Source organism: Bombus bifarius, unplaced genomic scaffold (assembly GCF_011952205.1).
Source record: "Bombus bifarius isolate JDL3187 unplaced genomic scaffold, Bbif_JDL3187 scf7180000009762_frag, whole genome shotgun sequence".
Lineage (NCBI taxonomy): Eukaryota > Metazoa > Arthropoda > Insecta > Hymenoptera > Apidae > Bombus > Bombus bifarius.
Genome location: NW_022885322.1, coordinates 17,977 through 31,815, shown reverse-complemented (window position 1 = coordinate 31,815; position 13,839 = coordinate 17,977). Strand labels below are relative to the sequence as shown.

General features: G+C 38.8%; 1 pseudogene; it reads left to right on the top strand.

Annotated features, from left to right (window-relative positions):
* The first annotated feature begins 870 nt into the window (after window positions 1-870).
* On the top strand, window positions 871-1,471 carry LOC117215663 (annotated as a pseudogene).
* Window positions 1,472-13,839: the final 12,368 nt, after the last annotated feature.

Below are 13,839 nucleotides of genomic sequence, written 5' to 3'. Positions count from 1 at the left end.
ACCTTCAGACACTTTTCTACATCATAACCTACACCTAGCCCCTCAGCATCCTAAAACCAAAACGTATATAAACCGAGACTTCACCCAGCTCGGGCAGTTCTTGTTCCTCTTCTAGTTGCTGTACTCATACAACCCCTATTCTCCGGTTCGGTGTTATTTTGTAAGTGTGAACATTTATAATAAAGTTTTATAAAGGAAAATAAGTAGTTGGGTTACGACTCAGCCTTCTTACTACCACCCAAGTACCAACTTTACGTGACATTTTGGCGATCCTGCCAGGATACTGAAAATTGTTTGTTCGGAAACCAAAAGTCATTCATCATCTACGGAAGATAGAATCATTTGGGACTACTGTCATCCGCGACAACGAAGTAACTATCAACGAAACCGGAAGAAATATTCATAAAGCTTCTACGGACGCTAGACCCCAGGATTGTGAAACATCGCTTCGTCTGGAAAACAAGGACATCCATACCTACGGGAAGGACTAACTTGGACTACGTTCATCCTCGGCGACGAATTCTTAATCCACGAAACCAGGAGGCCTTTGGAACTGGAAGCATCTACGGAAGCTAACAAATCAAGGTAAACGCTGGATTCATTTTACATATAGAGGCAGACTATCTAGCTTTGAACCAGACTCAGACAAAGAGTTAGCGACATTTAAAACGATGTGGAAAGGTAAAGCATGCACTGGTAGGGACGAACAAAGTATTAAAATGACAAACCAACTACGGGAGCAAATCGCGCGACTGCGAAGAAGCATGGACCTTTTCCAACAAGCAAAAGAAGAGGGTCAACGCCTCGATAAAAAAAATCGAATTGCTACGAAAAACAATTGACGAAATCGAGTTAAGAAAACTGTTAAAGGAGACTATTAAAGAAGCTACTAGTCGGAGTTATCAGGGTAGTTTAGTTTCTAATAATTTGAACAAAAGCTTGCAGAAAACAGACGTTACTGTAGGAAATGAAGAAATGGTTTTGAAAGAATTTTCAAAAGAATTGCAGTCTAATGTAGAAAATTCTTATGAAAAGAAAGTATCAATTGACACCGCTTCACAGGATTATATTTTCATTAAAACAGACTTAATGTTTGATGTCAATAGCTCGACAGAATACCAGAAAGAGTCTGTGAAACGAAGGAAAGAAGATATTGCAGTATTGTATAATGATTTGTCACCATCTTCGTCACAAGATACTCAAAATTTACAAGAATGGTTTGACAAAAAAAGTAAAAGTTTAGGAGAAGCAGAAAAAGATCATAACAAGAAGGATAATATTTCAATGAGAAATATTTTGGACGGCGATACAAATAAAGAAAACCAAATTGAAACGAAGGAATTAGAAGCAGTTAGTAAATCAACTGCTGAAAATGATACAAAATCAATAGACAACGTTGAACAAAATATATCATTAGAATCCATACAAAAAGCAAGAGATGATGCTTACAATAATGAACATTTGCTTATAGAAGAAGACCAAATGATGACAGCGAAAAATGCGTGTGACACTACAGAATTAAAAACTTCAGCAGATCTTATGTCGAGAAATTTAGATGCTAATACACAAGAGAAGTCTTTAGAGAATAAAGATGACAAGAATCCATCTCCATCTATGTTAGATAGTAGTAAACGGAGCAGTCGTTATAATGTTGCTACAAAGCCTGCTACTTCGCCAAAATTTGAAAAAATTGTTTATAATCAAACAAGACAGTCAGACACAAATAAAATTTTGCGAAGCGCTTTAAAGAGTCACAAGAATTACCTAATAAAAAATAAAAAGAATTCATTAGAAGGAGAAAAAGAAGTAGGGGAAAAGAAGAAAATGAACAGACAGAAATTATTTCAAAAAATATATCAGATGATAAATGTGATTTGCTTTAGAGAAAAAAAAATTATCCACGAACTACATTAGGAATTTATCTATTTTAGTGAGGAGAAAGAGAAAGGATAGAGGAGTTGATCAATAGACTGTGGATTTTGAAGCGTTTATGAAAATATTACAATTTTAATAAAATATTCAATGTAAAGTCTTTGTTATAATATTCAGATAGATAGATGAAAAAAAAAACACGCACACGTGAAAAGAGTTCAATCTTTTGGAATACAAATTGAAGAACTAACAATAAAATTAGGAGGAATAACATAAGTCACAAATATGAAGTTGACCTGCTGGAACAACAGAAAGAAGGCCAAACTTAATTCATGTGTTAGTAATTCAATGGAGGAACGTGATAAGCTGGAGCTAAAGATGCAAAAGAGATAAAATGTAGTTCTTGAACCACAAGGACAAATAATCTGTCCTTCAATGTGAACTAGACGAACTAAAGGGTGAATATGAAAAAGTGGGTGATTTTGGATATAAATATGAAGAAGAAACTAATAAATTGAAACTGGATTTTGAAAAAGAAGAAAAATGATCCTTGTCAATGAAAATAAATTTGAAATATTGCGTAGGGTAGAAATTGAAGGTAAAGTAAAAGATATGAACGAACAAAATAATTTTCTTAGAAAAGAACTGGAAAACGTCCAAAAACTTTCCAAAGATGTTAATAATCGCTTACTCGAGGCGAACCAAGAATTAGAAGATTCACATAGAAAACACACTCTTATTTGAAAATTGAAAAAAAAGAAAAAAAAACATCAGGAAGAATTAGGTGATATAATAAAACTTCATGATGAAGAAAAATATAAACTGATACAGCATTGGTGTTCTGTAGAATGTCAAACTGCCATAAAGGGTTACATTGATGGAAAAGTGCAGTAAATATTTAAATAACAATCCATGACTTAAGTAATTGTAACAATCTTGATGTTTTACTATGGAACAACTAGATGAAGTGCACAGTGACATTAATAAAGTAGAATCATCGATAAAAGTAGATGTATCTTTTTCATTAATATCAGAATCAACGACTGATATTATAAAGAATGTGCATGATATTCCAGAAAATAAAAAAAAAATAAGTCACAGGAATGTACAGATAATACAATTCAAGATGGTTTAGTAGTAAATAAATGTGATGTAACAGATTTAAATAAAAACAAAAAAAATTTGTACAGTAAGGAAAGTAGTGAGAAAGAGAGCATAAAGAACGTTGCGATTAATGAAGTAGAACAAGAAATAATAAATAAGGGCCCACAAATTGATGATCAATGTAAAAAAAAAAAAGATGAGAAATTTCAAGAAGAGCAAGCAGAAAATACAACTGAGATTGGAGATCATTCAAGATATGCAGGTGACACATCTTTAGATAAAGAAAGTACGAATGATGTTGAAATATTTAATACAAATGAGGGTGAACAAAACATTGAGAAACACAACGTTTGTACAGTGTTAAATATAGATACAGTTAGTGTTATTAATGCTCAGTGTCAAGCATTAATTAAAACACTTCGTGAAACTTTTGATGATAAAGCCCAAACATTGCATGTCACGGATACAGACACAGATTTGTCTAAACTAGTTGATAGTAGTTCAGAAGTAATGGTACTAACTGTAGAAACTATTATATTAATGATATGAATGAAAGTACAGAAGAAAATATTATTTTAACTGTACATGAAAAGGATGCTGTTGTAAATTCCAATGAAGAAAAAAATGTTTCTGCCGAAGAAAAAGGAACGAAGAACGCTGAAATTGCAAATGAAGAATTTAATTTGATAGATTATGCACGAGAATGTGATGGAACAATTATAGAAGTAATGTCAACAGAAATTGTGGCTCAAGAAGTTTCTGAAAATTGTAGCCAGAAAGACAATTATGACGTATTAAATCATACAAAGACAAGAAACGATTCTATAACTCCTATTACCTCAGGAGTAGTGATCTAGAAACTGCAGATGACATTGATATTAAAGAAAAGAATAACAAGAAACAACAAATGGAAATGGCAAGATTGATCTTTTGATAGTTTACATAAAATTAATGTAGAAAAGAAAATTATTCATAATAAAATTGTCGTACTTATACATGTTGCTAATACAGAAGGAAGGAATAAATCTATAAGTGAAGCAGATAAAATGCGCATAACTAACAAAAGAAATGCAATTCAGGATATCTTTGATGATTGGGGTGTTGAAAATGCAGAAGATGATAGTCAGTCGGTATCCAAAGCTCCAGATACTGTGCAAATTGAATTGAAAAGTTTACTAAATGACACAAAAACACGAACTATAGAGGAAAGCACAGTTGTACTGGTCGAAGAAGAAATTACATGCATGGAAAAAGAACCAGTTGTAGATGCTGAAAAGGCTTTAGAAGTTGCTAAACAAAACAAAGAAATGCAAGTATCAAAGGAACAACTGGATAACAATTAAACTATAAAGAAACAACAAGATAGTATAAAAGACATTACTCAAAGACCACTAACTCATTCTATATCACAGGCTGTTAGAAAGTCTACAAAAGATTCAACACGTGATACTGCGGCATTTCGTCAAACTTCGCAAATTATCCCTATTAATCGTAGTCGAAATTTAACCAACCAACAACCTTCACAGGTTGAAATAGCAAAAGCATATACCACGACGAAGAAGAACAAGTACAAGTCGAGCCAGTCAGAGTCCAATTCCATCGCTCCATACTGAGGAAACACTAAGATTTTGGAGGACCAAAATCAATCTAAAGAGGGGGGTATGTGACATCAATCACATCTCAACCTACATCAGTGATAATACATCGACGGTCGACTTTCGAACACTTTTGGACACATCACCACCTTATCATCATAGCATACACCAAGACTGTGACGCACCTTAGTCCACATCAGAGATAGGATATGGACCCCCGACCTTTGGACACTTTTGGATACATCACCACCTTATCATCATAACATACACCAAGGCTGTGATGCACCTCAGTCCACATCAGAGATAGGATATGGACCCCCGACCTTCGGACACTTTCTACATCATAACCTACACCTAGCCCCTCAACATCCTAAAACCAAAACGTATATAAACCGAGACTTCACCCAGCTCGGGCAGTTCTTGTTCCTCTTCTAGTTGCTGTACTCATACAACCCCTATTCTCCGGTTCGGTGTTATTTTGTAAGTGTGAACATTTATAATAAAGTTTTATAAAGGAAAATAAGTAGTTGGGTTACGACTCAGCCTTCTTACTACCACCCAATTACCAACTTTACGTGACAAAATCTTCGCGATTTGCAAGCTATTTTGCTTGTTTCGATGCTTAAACGGTAGTGCATTGCGTTTGCAGTGTAAAATGGAGTTCAAAGAGCGCTTAAACGTCGAAATATCTCCAACGGGAAGGAAATGACGGATAGATTTCATCGAAATCGACGAAATCTTCGCGATTTGTGAGCTATTTTGCTTGTTTCGACGCTTAAACGGTAGTGCATTGCATTTGCAGTGTAAAATGGAGTTCAACGAGCGCTTAAACGTCGAAATATCTCCAACGGGAAGGAAATGACGGCTAGATTTCATCGAAATCGATGAAATCTTCGCGATTTGTGAGCTATTTTGCTTGTTTCGACGCTTAAACGGTAGTGCATTGCATTTGCAGTGTAAAATGGAGTTCAACGAGCGCTTAAACGTCGAAATATCTCCAACGGGAAGGAAATGACGGCTAGATTTCATCGAAATCGACGAAATCTTCGCGATTTGCGAGCTATTTTGCTTGTTTCGACGCTTAAACGGTAGTGCGTTACATTTCCAGTTGTCACGTCCCGCGCTCCACACGCGCCGTAACAAGAACAAGAAAACCATTCTATACAAAACACGCGAGTAAGGATTTGAATGCACAAACGAACACACGGCACTACGAAACGAAAGGAAGAATTAACAAAACGAGGGCGATTAACGGATCCAACCAATAAACAAAATACATATACACACAATTCTAAATAAACCAGGAAATAAGAATAACTACAAAAGGGGAAAATAATTGAAACGCCAGGAATATATATATATATGTCGGATCAGGATTCGAATTTTGGGCGCGCGACGACTCTTCATGTGGACTAGCCATCGTTTCACAAAGCCGAGATTTTATTTACACGTATATACAGGTCTATCACTAAGCTTAACAAATAATAAGTACAACTAATAATAAGTCTAACAAACACTAAGCCTAATGAATAATACGATCTACGAATAATTAAATTAAATAATACTATTAGCAATGTTTGAGTTCAAACGAATCCACGGTCACCGGGATAACTCCTTACTAAGCGAAACTAACTTAGACGCAAATGCGATCGTCGAAAACGCTCGATGTATCACTCTCCAAGGCAATCGCAAGAATGCCAGCCTCGTGGAGATTTTTCTCCCTGTACGATTGCATTTTGTTTTCTATACCCGTTTGGAAGCATCGAGAAGGTTCCAAACGCCGTTGCTAGGCACACTCGTTGGAAGCATCGAGAAAGTTCCAAACGCCGTTGCTAGGCAGTTTCTGCCTGGAGTTTTGATTACTAATACAATGTATGTCCCATTGCATCGGCACCTCCGAGGCAACATCACACGTGGCTAGGCCCGCTCTCGAGGCCGCATGCCGCCACAACCACATTTCTCGGAAAACACATACAACCACTCCAAACCTCCGTTAGATAAAACATCCATCCCGTGACCGTGGCTACGTTCAGCGACCGATTGTCACCTCGAACCCAATCTCGCTTATTACAAATCTTAAGCAATTACAACTATAATAAAATCTAGGCTAAGGTACTAGAGGATGTTCCCAAAATTTCCAAGGAAAGGCTTCGGCTTTCCTTTCATCTCCGACACGGCCATCCTGACTATCACACGTCCTCGGGTGTACCTTCGTCAACAAAACAAAAGGAAACAAGATTAGTATCATTGTGATTAGCATTCAAAGTGCCAGTTGCATTCTGCGTGCTTTCAGTCGGGTCGTAATGACATGACGGACCATTCTCGATTTCACACCCAAATGGGTCTCATCCTTCGAATCGCACATACTCTCAAAGTTCGTTACATAACCAGCTTCGTAACACGATCGCTGTCAACACTAGACCGCCTCCAGCCTCGTGACATTGTCACTGTCGGTACTAGACCAGCTCCAGCTTCGTGACATCGTCGCTGTCGGTACTAGACCAGCTCCAAATCCGTGACATTGTCGCTGTCGGTACTAGACCAGCTCCAACGTCGTGACATTGTCGCTATCGGTACTAAACCAGCTCCAACCTCGTAACATTGTCGCTGTCGGTACTAAACCGGCTCCCAGCTTCGTGACATCGTCGCTGTCGGTACTAAACCGGCTCCCAGCTTCGTGACATCGTCACTCCCAGTGCCTGACCGCACTGAACTCCGTCCCATGGCCGCACCTGGGCTCATATAATTCTACGATCCTCTGGGATCGGGGTACTCACATCGCCATGGTCACTGTTCTCGTCATCACAACAGACATCCAACTCCGCAGGAATGCGACTATCCGGCATTTTCCTTAACCTGTCATGACTGTACTTGTATGACCTTTTCCCATCCAGTGTTTTCAAGGTATATCGGTCTCCTTCCAGGACCTCCGATATCACAAACGGACCCCTGAATTTTGGATCCAATTTTGTCTGGTTCCTTTCTTCATTTTGGCGTAGTACCAAATCACCAGGATTAAACCTAACTACTTTAGCTTTGGTTTTATCGAATCTCTCTTTGTCATACCTAGCACTAGTTTCCATCTCTTTTATTGCCTGTTGTCTTACACTGGAGATATCTATTTCTTTTTCCTCGATGTTATCAGGTAGTAATAAGTCATACGGTCTTGCTGCTCTACCAATCAATAACTCTAAAGGACTCGATTTGGTTACGCGGTTGATGGTGCAATTCAAAGCCAATTGCATCTCCCCGATCGCGTCTTGCCATGAACGCCCGGTCGTTTCTACCGTTGTGAACATATTTTTTAACGTGCTCATAACACGTTCTACTTGCCCATTGGCCCTACTTGCACCGGTCGCGATCAAATGAACTTTGATTTGTTTGCTTGCACAGAATTCTTGAAATTCCCGGCCCGTGAAACATCTACCCTGATCTGCTATTATCCGACAGGGACTACCGAACAAAAACACGGCGGACTTAAGTGCCTTGATAACGCTAAGCGAATCCAATTTGCGTGTGTGATGTAAGTGCACGAATAAAGGCATCGATCAAGACGACGACATACTCTTTCGAGTCATTCTTGCCACTCAGCTTGCCCGTTATGTCCATGTGCACCGTATGCCACGGTATGCCGGTCTTAGGTATAGGATGCAGTTCAGCCTGTATTTTACCTGAACTAGCCTTCGAAACTCTACAAGCATGGCAGTTCTCGACAAATTTGCGAACATACTTCGCCATTCCCTCGAACCAATAATACTCATAGAGCTTCTCGAGCATTTTATCCCATCCTAAGTGCATAATTGACTGATGCACATGGTTGATGACGGACCATCTAAAACCTCTCGGAACAATGGGTAAGCAAAGGGTTCTGCCCTTTCGTTGTACTTTACGGTAAAGTGTACCGGATCGCAGTTCGTAGGTATTCGCGATATCTTCCGCGAGCTCTTCGTTCTGTAATTTATTAACGATTTCGGAGATTTGCGGATCGCGACGTTGTTCCGCTAATAGCCAGTCTTCGGAGATCTCGGCCAGATTAATCTCTTTCTCTGCGACCTTGTCTATCATACGGCGATTCAAGTCTACGGGGTTTCGCGAAAAGAAATCTACGTGGGCCATTCGTTTACCCTCTCGATACATGATGTCAAAATCGAATGTTTGCAAATAAGCCCACCACCTATAAACCCGGTCGTTTAAGTTTACTTTGTTGCTGGAGGCTTTCAAAGAATTACAGTCCGTAACTACTAAGAATTTCCGTCCATGTAAGTAGTGTCGGAAATGCTTAACGGCGCTTACTACTGCTAGTGTCTCCAGTTCGTACGAATGATACCTAGATTCCGCGGGACTGGTCCTTTTACTATAATATTCGATGACTCTGTTTTCCTTTTCGACTCTATGCATTAAAATAGCTCCATACCCCTCCGAACTAGCGTCGGTATGTAGCTCTATGGGCCGATTGGGATCAAATATCATTAACACCGGCGCGTCGGTCAGAACGGAAATTATCTGTTGTCTTATCTTTTCGTGCCTGTCCGTCCAAGTTATGTGCTTGTTATTAGAAGTGAGTGCGTACAAGGGTTTCATCACTTACGAAAATTTAGGAATAAATTTTCGGAAGTAAGAGGCCAAACCTATAAACTGCCTAAGCTGTGTGACGGTCGACGGTGCAGGTAAAGAATTCAAAGCTTGTATTTTTCCCGGGTTTGGACGAACTTCTCCGTTACGAATTACATATCCCAAATAAAGTACCGACGTCTTCAGAAAAGAACATTTAGCGAAATTGAAAGAAAATCCGGCGTTTACGAGAGTGTTTAGTACAGTGTGCAACCTTTCTAGAGCTTGATCTATTGAGTCGGCGATTATTAGAACGTCGTCCAAATAAACAACGACATACGAATAAGCGAGGTCGCCTAAGGCCTTGAAAATGGCTCTCTGGAAAACGGCTGGTGCATTTTTCAACCCAAACGGCATCGTCACGTATTCGTATTGACCGTCGGGGGTAACGAACGCAGTATATTCCGTCGAGTTAGGGTGAATGGGAATCTGGTGAAATCCGCTAGCCATGTCCAGGCTAATGAAGTATCTCGCACTCTGCAATCTCGCGATTTGGTCAGCAATAAGGGGTAAGGGATACCGATCCGCGACCGTATTTTTATTCAGCGCTCGAAAGTCTACGCACAATCTGTCTGAGCCGTCCTTCTTCTTCACGAGTATTATAGGGCTCGCGAACGGCGAATTACTAGTTTTTACAATTTGTGCTTTAATTAATTCGTCTATCCTCTCGCGTACTATTCTTCGCTCTTCCACGCTAAGCCTGTAAGGGCTTCTCTGCACGGTGACGTTGGGATCGATTAGCCGTATTTCCAACTGGCCCGTACTGACGCGAGTACGCGGGAAACCCGTAATGAATGATTCTTTAAATTTTTCGAGAACAGAGATTAATCGATCTTTATAGTTACCGATCACATCAGTGTCAACCTCGTTAATGTTGACCGCATCTTCCGCGACTTTACCACAAGCGTTAACGACCTGTGTTTTACAAATAACGAGGCTATCTTGCGCGATATTTACGTCGAATCCCTGGCTCAAAATCTCGCGACCAATCATGATGTCGTATTTTAGGTAATCGTCAGCAAGGACATGAAAAACTATCTCCAATGTAAGATCGTTAATACGAACAGTGGACAAAATCTGAAGTGTACTCTTAATACAAGTATTCCCGATCCCCCGCATCACTACCACATCGGTTATTCTTTTACCCGAAAATTTCGAGGCTAGGGACTCTTTGATTAACGAACACTCGGCCCCAGAATCAAAGTAAAATGGATACGACTCACCCAGATGGCTTAATCTACCAGCCGGAGCTTCTACTACACAGGAGTCGATCCGGCGTTCGTCAATGGAATCGTAGTTTCTTTTCCGCGATGATGGGCAATTAGGCGCGATATGTCCCTCCTCGTGGCATTTGAAGCAGGTCACCTTCGACGATGCGGCTGGTCGTTTTTCCTTCGGGTTTCGTATATCCTGCTCCTTCCCCGTTGGTGTTTGCAGGCGACACTCCATTCTCCTATGTCCGTGAGCACCACAGCGGTAGCACTTAATCCGAGGAACTGATAGCCTGCTGCGTTTAGCTTCAGGTTCCGTTAGTGAATTTCTTGGCGAAAATGTCGGCTGATCGTTGTAAGGGAGAATCCTCATTTCATCATGAAATTGGTCCTCGAAAGTAACGCACTCTCTTGCATCGGGTGGTCTTTCAAAATCAGATCAGCATGAGAGCACCACGTGGATGGATCGGCGCCCGCGCCTTCGGGGTCAAAACGTGGTAACGTTGCATCCTTAGATTCCGTACTCGGTCGTTGCTCCCCCGGTTTGTGCGCTAGCGTCTGAATTAACTCGCGCATAAGGTCCATTTGCTCTTGTAGCACTTTAAACGGTTCTGATCCCACTTCTGATGTCGGATCAGGATTCGAATTTTGGGCGCGCGACGACTCTTCATGTGGACTAGCCATCGTTTCACAAAGCCGAGATTTTATTTACACGTATATACAGGTCTATCACTAAGCTTAACAAATAATAAGTACAACTAATAATAAGTCTAACAAACACTAAGCCTAATGAATAATACGATCTACGAATAATTAAATTAAATAATACTATTAGCAATGTTTGAGTTCAAACGAATCCACGGTCACCGGGATAACTCCTTACTAAGCGAAACTAACTTAGACGCAAATGCGATCGTCGAAAACGCTCGATGTATCACTCTCCAAGGCAATCGCAAGAATGCCAGCCTCGTGGAGATTTTTCTCCCTGTACAATTGCATTTTGTTTTCTATACCCGTTTGGAAGCATCGAGAAGGTTCCAAACGCCGTTGCTAGGCACACTCGTTGGAAGCATCGAGAAAGTTCCAAACGCCGTTGCTAGGCAGTTTCTGCCTGGAGTTTTGATTACTAATACAATGTATGTCCCATTGCATCGGCACCTCCGAGGCAACATCACACGTGGCTAGGCCCGCTCTCGAGGCCGCATGCCGCCACAACCACATTTCTCGGAAAACACATACAACCACTCCAAACCTCCGTTAGATAAAACATCCATCCCGTGACCGTGGCTACGTTCAGCGACCGATTGTCACCTCGAACCCAATCTCGCTTATTACAAATCTTAAGCAATTACAACTATAATAAAATCTAGGCTAAGGTACTAGAGGATGTTCCCAAAATTTCCAAGGAAAGGCTTCGGCTTTCCTTTCATCTCCGACATATATATATATATATATATTTCAATCAATCAATTTGGAGAGTTACATATAAGTATAAACATATATGCCGAACATGTAATAACCTAGTAAATATTAGAGACAGTGCTTCCAATACTATGCAATAAATACAATATTATCAATTTATGAAATATAAGTATACATGAAGTCAAAAACTAATAGTTTAACGAATACATAAAACATACAATATTGTATTATTAAAGAAATGAAGGTTACATTGTCAGAAATATATATATGTGTGCGAATTCTATCAAACCGATAATCTAAGATACATACTTAAAACTAGCCTACATTCCGGTAAAGGATAAATAAATAATTGACATTTCATTTCGTATGAATACTACACTGCCAAGAGAAATATGCATATGAATACGTATATATATATATATATAAATATATATATATAAATATATATATATATAATATATATATATAAATATATATATAAATATATATATATATTACTTCGATATTAAACAAAATTAAAGACCCGTCACTATAACTTTGCTGATGACATTTATGAGCAGCCATGTTAGATTTACACGCGTCACGGCGACAAGAATATTAAGGATTAATGGAAGTCAGGCGCGAGAAATAAATCATGAAAACACATTGTTAACACTTTTCTTTAATAAAATCTGTGCGCAACTACAAATGTAAAATATATATATATATATATATATAAAATCAATTAAAAAGGGGGAAATATAAAATTAAAATACATATATTTAACAACCATAAAATAGATATCACATTTAAAAAATATATAAATATATATATATATATATATATATATATATATATCATACATAAAAACAAAAGACATTTAGAAGAAGAAAAATAATAATAATAAGGAACCTCTGATGGAAATGCCTCCGCAAACATTGTTCGAACGTCGATCTCCGAAACCTAGGGAAACAACAAGAAAGGGAAAAACATCAAAATCGCAAAAACAATCATAAGCGTACCCCCAGCGGACCACCACCCCGTGGGGGATGGCATTATAAATAAGCAAAGCAACGTAGAGCAGGGCTCATTATTATTATTCCGGTGAACATTCTTATTACGTCCATTGCTCATTATTATTCCGGTGAACATTCTTATTACGTTCATTATTCTTCGTTCATTATTCTTTGCTCATTATTATTCTGGTGAACATTCTTATTACATTATTCTTCGTTCATTATTCTTTGCTCATTATTATTCTGGTAAACATTCTTATTACGCTCATTATTCTTCGCTCATTATTATAGTGATCATTGTTATTACCGTTCATTATTCTTTGTTCATTATTATTGCGATCTTCGTTATTACGGTTCATAATTATTTTGTTCACTCTTTGAGTTCATTGTTACTACGTTCGTTATTGCGCTCATCTTTAGAAATTTTGTATAGTATTTTGCGCTTCGGGGTCTTTAGTTTTTCGGTCAAGAAAAGAGAGCCGCGACTAAGTAAAAAGAAAATTTTATCTTTGAACGCGCATTGTAATTGCGGTATTAATCCAGTTAGTAAATTGTTCTGTCTGTATCGAAATAGATAAATAAAGTAAAAGTTGATAGTAAACTATATTCGAGTTCAAGTAATAAACCCAGCAAAAACTTCGACGACCACTGGAGCAGCTGAGGTAATGGCGCCAGACAGCGCCTACTCCTCAAGGTAAGAAAATTAATTTTGAGAATTTCCTTTTTCTCTGATAATTTCGTTGCCCTCGAGAATCGAATTAGAACTTCCTATCATCGGTCTCGTTTTATTTTCGTGAACAGTTTTGAAGATGGAATCATTGTTTAGACTTTATACAAAGGAGTTGTCCGCTGTGTCGGCTTGTGCGAACGGTGTTTTCAGCTACTGAAACACCCACTGATTTTCGCATTCCTCCTCCCATTGTTGGCAAAATATTGCCCGTCTTTGGGCAAGGCTAGCGAAATCACACAAATCCCGCACAGAAAGGACTATTAAATACATCGTCGGGGTCAATCGAAAATTAAGAGCAA